Genomic DNA, 6,000 nt, shown 5'->3' with positions numbered 1-6,000 from the left:
CGAGTCCAGACGCGAACCCGTGCCCAAGCTGCGATCATACTCGGCGAGTTTGAGCTCCAACTCGCCGAGTCTCCTCACAAATCACCTAAATTATAAGAATAATTAATACCTGGGAATCCGGGCTGTTGCAATTCTCCCCCACTAGAACTACACTTCGCCCTCGAAGTCTCGCTCTGTAAATAACTCCCGATGCTGCTCACGCATCTCACGCTCCGGCTCCTAAGTCATCTCGGACCCCTTCCGATGCTGCCACTGACCCAAAACCAAGGGTACCTCCTTGTTCCTCAGAACCTTGATTTTCCGACCTCTGATCGCCACTGGTCTCTCAGCATAATTCAGGCTCGCATCCACCTGAATATCCTCTAATGGAACCACTGCTGACTCATCGGCTATACACTTCCGCAGTTGCGACACATGGAAAGTGTCGTGAATCTGCCCCAACTCTGCTGGCAAATCAAACCGATAGGCTACCCTGCCTACCCTCGCGATCACTCGGAATGGACCAATATATCGGGTCCCCAACTTGCCCCTCTTCCTGAATCAAATCACTCATTTCCAAGGAGACACCTGCAGGAGCACAAGGTCGCCGACCTGAAACTCAAGCTCGGACCGGCGTCTGTCTGCATAACTCTTCCGACGACTCTGAGCGGTCAACAACCTCTGTCTGACCTGCTGGATCTGCTCTGTCGTCTGAAGCACGATCTCTGTACTGCCCATCACACGTTGTCCGGCCTCTCGCCAACAAATTGGGGCCCGACACCTCCTCCCATACAACAACTCAAAGGGTGGCATACCAATGCTCGAATGATGGCTGTTGTTGTAGGAAAACTCTGCCAAGGGCAAGTACGCATCCCAAATTCCCCTAAAATCCAACACACATGCTCGGAGCATGTCCTCGAGCGTCTGAATCGTCCACTCACTCTTTCCGTCTGTTTGGGGGTGATATGCGGTACTAAAATGCCGTCTAGTACCCAACTCCTTGTGAAACTTCTTCCAGAATCTGGAAGTGAAACGCACATCACGGTCTGAAACAATCGAGATCGGCACTCCATGCCGTGACACCATTTCCCTCACATACACCTCTGCCAATTTCTCTGCTGAAGAACTCTCGCTGATAGCAAGAAAGTGAGCGCTCTTCGTCAACCTGTCCACAATCACCTAAATTGTATCAACTCCCCTGGAAGTCCTTGGCAATTTGGTGATAAAATCCATGGTGATCTGTTCCCACTTCCATTCGGGAACCTCCAACGGCTGCAACTTACCATGCGGTCTCTGGTGCTCGGCCTTAACCCTACGGCAGGTCAAGCATCTCTCAACAAACCACGCAACATCCCTCTTCATACAGGGCCACCAATACTCTCTCCTCAGGTCCAAATACATCTTAGTGGCCCCAGGATGGATCGAAAATTTCGACCGATGAGCCTCTTCCATCAAAATGGTATGCGCCCCTCCTACATACGGTACCCATATACGCCCGTGAAAGGTCATAAGCCCCCGACTATCGGTAACGAACTACGATACCAACCCAACAACTCGCTCTCTCTTCTCGTTCTCCGATCTCATGGCCTCAACCTGTGCTCCACGAATGGTGTCCGACACCGGAGCCATCACGTTCAATCGCAAACATACACCTCGCAATGGGGCGTTCTCCGCCCTGCGACTCAGGGCTTCGGCTACCACATTAGCCTTGCCCGGATGGTACAGAATCTCACAATCATAATCCTTGACCACATCCAACCACCTCCTCTGCCGCATGTTTAGGTTGGGCTGATCCATCAAATACTTCAAGATCTTATGGTCCATGTATATCGTACACCAAACCCCATATAGGTAGTGACGCCAAATCTTGAGGGCGAACACCACTGACCCCAACTCTAGGTCATGGGTGGGATACCTCATCTCATGAGGTTTCATTTGCCTCGATGCGTATGCTATCACATGCCCTCTCTGCATCAGCACTGCTCCCAACCCCAAGATCGATGCATCACAGTATACCACAAAGTCCTCCATCCCCTCCGGGAGGGCTAACACCGAGGCTTCGCATAACCTTTGGCGAAGCGTCTCAAAGGAGGCCTGCTGCTCGGGGCCCCATGAAAAAGCGACACCCTTCCGGGTCAACCTGGTGAGTGGCACTGCGATTTTAGAGAAATCCTTGATAAATCTCTGATAATAACCTGCCAACCCTAGGAAACTCCTGATCTCGGAGGGTGACCTCGGCACCTCCCAACTCATCACCGCCTCAACTTTGGCCGGGTTGACCAATATCCCTTTCTGGTTAACGAGATGACCCAGGAACTGGACCTCTCGCAACTAGAAATCACACTTGGAGAATTTGGCATAAAGCCTCTCCGCTCTCAAAACTCCGAGGATCTCCCTCAAATGCTCCTCATGCTACTCTCTAGATCTCGAATATACCAAAATATTGTCGATAAATACAATCACTGACCGATCCAGCATCGGCCTGCACACTCAGTTCATGAGATCCATGAACACCGTTGGGGCATTGGTGAGCCCGAAAGGCATCAACACAAACTCGTAATGCCCATAACGCGTCCTGAACACTGTCTTCTGGATGTCCTCATCTCGCACCCTCACCTGATGATATCCAGACCTCAAATCGATCTTGGAGAACCAAGATGCTCCCTGTAACTGATCGAACAAATCGTCAATCCTCGGCAATGGGTAACGGTTCTTGACCGTCAGCTTGTTCAACTCCTGGTAATCAATGCACATCCGGTGTGATCCATCCTTCTTCTTGACAAACAGGATAGGCACTCCCCACGGCGAGCTGCTCGGCCGAATAAACCCCTTCCCCAGCAGCTCCTGAAGCTGCGAGGATAACTCTTGCATCTCTGGAGGTGCAAGGCGATAAGGCACCTTAGCGATAGGCACAGCCCCCGGAACCAAATCGATACTGAACTCCACTTGCCTCACGGGAGGCACACCCGACAACTCCTTTGGAAATACATCCGGGAACTCACGCACTATCGGAACCTCCTCGACTGACCTCGGTCTCTCGGAATCCACCCGCGTATCCATCACATATGCCACAAAACCCTTACAGCCCTGCTACAGACACTGCCTCACCCTAGCGGCCTAACAAAATGCTGATCCAGAACGTGTACCCTCGCCGTACACCATAAGAACTCCCCCACTAGGGTCTCGTATGGTCACCAGCTGTCGCTCGCAGTCGATAACCGCACCACATCTGCTCAACCAGTCCATGCCTACAATGACACAAACATCGCCCATTACAATAGGAACCAAATCAATCGGGAACTTAACACCGAAAATCTTGAACACGCACCCTCGGAGAACCTCCGTGACATATATCACCCTCTCGTCAGCTATGGAAACTCTCAGAGGCCGACTCAATGCCTCACGACTAACACTAATATGCTGACTAAAAGTCAAAGATACAAAAGACCGACTCGCACCCAAGTCAAATAACAGCAAGGCAGGTACAGAATTCACAAGGAAAGTACCTATGCATAACATAATATAAGCATAATATCTCAACATCAAAATAAATACACGAAAGAATACATACCTGCCACGACATCGGGCGCTGCGCAGACCTCCACCGCGGTCAACTGAAAGGCTCTCCCTCGTGCCCTCGGCGCCTCGACCTTCACTGGCCGACTCTCGGTAGCTCCGATGGCGGCAGGGGCAGATCCCTAAGGTGCTCCCTGAGACGATCCTCGCAATTGCAGACACTCTGCCTTCCGGTGTCCGGTCTGGTTGCTGTGGAAAGACACCGCAAACCCCTTGGGGCAGTCCTTGGCCATATGCCCCTCCTTGCCACACTTGTAGCAAGGTCCCGCTCTACAGACTCCATCATGACCCTTTCCGCACTTCCCACAAGTGCGGCCCTTCTGGCTCCCTGATTTGGTATCAACGGGCTTGGCCCGCTTGGCTGCCGGATGAGACTGCGCCGGTCGCCAATCCCTCCCCTAAGACTCTGCCTCCTCCCTGGCCCGAGTCTCTAGCTCAATCTCCCTCTTCCGGGCATTTTCCTGAAGCTCGGAAAATGTTCGGTACGAGGAGTTCGCCACGAACTCCCGAATGTCTCGCCTCAAGATACTCAAATATCGACTCATACGTGCCTGCTCAGTGGACACGTTCTCAGGGCAGAACATCGCCCTCTCGTGGAACATCCTGGTAATCACCGTAACAGACTCAGTACCCTGCTTGAGGGTCAGAAACTCCTGGGCCAAACTCTCCCTCTCCACCTAGGGAACGTACTCATCTCGGAGCATGGCAGTGAACCTCTCCCAGGTCACCGCCGCAAGCTCAGCAGGCGTAAAGTGCGTCGTCACAAACTTCCACCAGTCCTTCGCTCCCAAGCAAAGCTGGTTCAGCGCGAACCGTACTCTTAAATGCTCAGGAGATGAGCAAGTGAAGAGACATCCCTCTATGTCAGAAATCCATCTCATAGCCGCCACCGGGTCCTGGGTCCCATCAAACTCCGGCGGCTTTGTGTTGCTGAACTCTCGGAACAGCAATGCATCACCACCCTGCGGCCTCGTGGCAGCAATAGCTGCGGTGGCCGCTGCAACAGCAGCCTCAAAAAGAGCGGAATAACGCTCGTCGAAGGTCTCAATCAACGTGGTCTTAATAGACCCGAACATCTCTGGTATCTCTGCCTTGATGGCCGCAGCCACCTCCTCATGGATGATCCGACGGATCTCCTCATCAGTGGCCCCACTGCTCTCAGGCATAAGACGTGTCCTCACCATGATCTACCTCTGAAATACAGCATACGATAAATTAGAATCCATTCGAGCATACTCACACTCGAAAACTCATTCCTCCTTGATCCTTGGTATTCCAAAGATTCCTACTTGGGCTGTACACCGCCCCGGTGCTTTCAATTGTACGGGCCCAATACTACTGTCCGCATCGTAGCAGAATACACCCCAAGTCCTCCTCTTCGGATCCCAAATTCCAAGTACTCTATAATGCATAATCCACTCTCTAACCGATCTCTCATAAGCCCCTCGTTGCTACCTCCTCACTCTCAAGCACCTCATAGCAACTCACCTCTCCCTAGGCTAAGGCATCACAAATCAGGCCACTCTAGTCCTAATAAGAGTACCTAGCCTACTCTAGCATGAGAATACATCATATCAATATCAATATCACATAACATGAGGGTATTTTGGGAAATCACCGTTCGGGCGCTGACTGATCGTACACACAACTCTGCTCTGCGTTTTTCAAAAAATCTTTTATTCTTTTTGAAAATACTTCTCAAATCCTCAGTTTGAGTACAAATATGCCCGAAGGTGTACTCGAATCCCTCAAACCAAGGCTCTGATACCAACTTCTAACACCGTAAATTTCAAAACAATTTTTCGCATTTTATAAAAACACAAATCATTTAACATTCATAAAAGCATTAATATTTGAAACTCAATCCATGCTACATAAAAATCCCAAGATCTGATAACATAAAAGTCTCGTGTGTGTGTACTGATCAAGCCGGCGCCTTCCCACGGTCATCACTAGTACCTGAAACAAATAACACTAACACTGTAAGCACAAAGCTTAGTGAGTTCCCCAAAATACCACACATAACACATATTAGCCACTTGAGGCTATAACTCTGTGGGTCCGTAGACCCTACTCTGTGAACCCTCTGGTTCTAATCTCTGTGAACCTTCCGGTTCCAACTCTATAAACATGCATAGCATAAATCACATAGAAATAATGCAGTACAACACATAACATACATATAGCATACAAATACTCTCACATAACTCTGATTACCTACTCAAGGTAAAGTATAGTGAGAAGACTCACTTCGCCTATCTCGATAACTTACAAATCCCGGATATCACTCGCGCTCGATCCCCCGAGCTATAATCCTCCTATAACACAATACATCTCTAATTAACACTTTCACAACTAAGGTTGACTACCCCTATCAAGTCAACACTGGTCAATGGTCAACGGTCAACTTTGACCGGACTCGGCGAGTGCACTATAGCGACTCGG

Source organism: Lactuca serriola, chromosome 9 (genome assembly GCF_051521515.1).
Source record: "Lactuca serriola cultivar US96UC23 chromosome 9, Lser_US96UC23_V15, whole genome shotgun sequence".
Taxonomy (NCBI): domain Eukaryota; kingdom Viridiplantae; phylum Streptophyta; class Magnoliopsida; order Asterales; family Asteraceae; genus Lactuca; species Lactuca serriola.
This window is presented reverse-complemented; position numbering follows the sequence as displayed.